This window comes from Penaeus monodon, chromosome 31, assembly GCF_015228065.2.
Source record: "Penaeus monodon isolate SGIC_2016 chromosome 31, NSTDA_Pmon_1, whole genome shotgun sequence".
NCBI classification, from domain to species: Eukaryota; Metazoa; Arthropoda; class Malacostraca; order Decapoda; family Penaeidae; genus Penaeus; species Penaeus monodon.
In genome coordinates this window covers 13320480-13322080 of record NC_051416.1, presented here as the reverse complement: position 1 = coordinate 13322080, position 1601 = coordinate 13320480, and the positions used below count along the sequence as shown (strand labels likewise).

The following is a 1601-nucleotide window of genomic DNA, read 5'->3' as shown; positions in this document are numbered from 1 at the left end:
AAAACTAAGATCTGTTCTTGGGCTTGAAACTATTATGGTGCAATAGATATATTATTGTATATCAGAATATATTAGTATTTTCTGGACTGCAACTGTTCTAATGAAAAAGGTTTAATCAGCTGGTCCCTGATGGTGGTTAACTGGTGTTACACGGTAGTGAGTTCTCGGTCTAATGTTATTAAGGTCGTCCATAATTACGTCTAACCTTTCAATATTTCCACTGCACAATTATATCCTGATCTTCTATATAATATGGCACAAATATTTAAAATGAAAATCCAAAGCGAGTCCGCCTCATGGAATTGTGTTCACGACGGAATGTTGCCATCTACTTTAGTCCTAAGTTTTCAGAAAAATGACCAAGTACGCAGGTTATTTTGGAAGCTAAATATGGGTCTTTGATTTCAGTAAAGGCCTTTCAGTCAAGAATACTTTTTTTTTTTTTTTTAATAATTGTTTGTGATATTTGGAGTACATTTGCATTTATCCGCGAACAGCCCCGATAGTGATGACATTACACCTGATATACAAGGAGGGCACAACTTATGTCAAGTAAATTGTGCGGGAAACACAATAATTACAATACTACAACGGGGACGGGATCCCATCCCGCCCCCTAAAATCCGTTTCAATGAAGGATCAAGGATTCATGAAAGCCTGCGGAGCGTCAACTGCTTGGCGCCATGATATTGGCATAGAAACAAGTGGTCGCTAAGGACCCCGCACCTACGGCACTCCGGCAAAGGCCGGCGAACCTTCGGGCAAGAGAGGGCTTGGAAATGTCTGCTGTGTCGGTCTGCAATCTCGGTTTTAACAGAGTATACGCGTTGGAGTTGTCTTTTTTTTTACCGGAATCCGTGGTGAACACCTTACGCTGCGGTAAGGCAGATATGTTTTCGAAGCAAAATATTATATCTCCGTTGTATGCATTACAAGCCATACAGCTATACCAAAATTGCAAGACTTGGCTGCAGAGCTTTCCTTAAGCAGTACCCCACCAACTGCATATATAATTCAAGTATGTAAACAAGAAAGTTGCACTTCTATTTCTAACATATTGGTATGTTTGCGGCAATTGTTATTATACCATTCTATATTAGGCAAGAACACAGCTAACATTATATTTTCACGGTGAAGTAACGTTACCATTATGTTACTGATATCGCGTTATCATCCTAAAAATGCTTCTTCCTGTTCACAATGCTCTGCGCTTGCCTGACTCGAAGATTTTAAAAAAATAATAATAATAAATCCAATGACAGTCTCGGAGAACCAAAACTAATAAAAAGAGGGAGAGATAAGAGAAAAAGAGAAAAAATTGCCCAAGCAATAACGAGAAAATTATACCTCAAGCAATAACGAGAAAAAATATTTCAAAAAGTTAAAAATAATATTAAATTAGTAAGCAAAAAGAAAATACCTCAATTCTAGCAGTCCAGCAGAACTTGGGAGAACAATCGTTAATTCACAACGACGAAATTAAAATCAGTAGAGGCTCCTCGTGACAAGACAAGACACGACACAACATAGTACGTTCCTCCCCACGTGTGCACGCCGACTGAACGTTTGTGTTTGGAGTGCCGAGATCTCCCGCCCCCGTA

At 39.0% G+C, this 1601-nt stretch overlaps 1 protein-coding gene across 1 annotated transcript in view; it reads right to left on the bottom strand.

Annotated features, from left to right (window-relative positions):
• Positions 1 to 1552, bottom strand: part of LOC119593043 (ankyrin repeat domain-containing protein 11-like) — a gene marked incomplete in the record, with an annotated part of 115245 nt that extends 113693 nt beyond the window's left edge. Inside the window, 1 exon segment of the mRNA XM_037941943.1 lies at positions 1421 to 1552.
• Between the last annotated feature and the right edge of the window lie 49 nt (positions 1553 to 1601).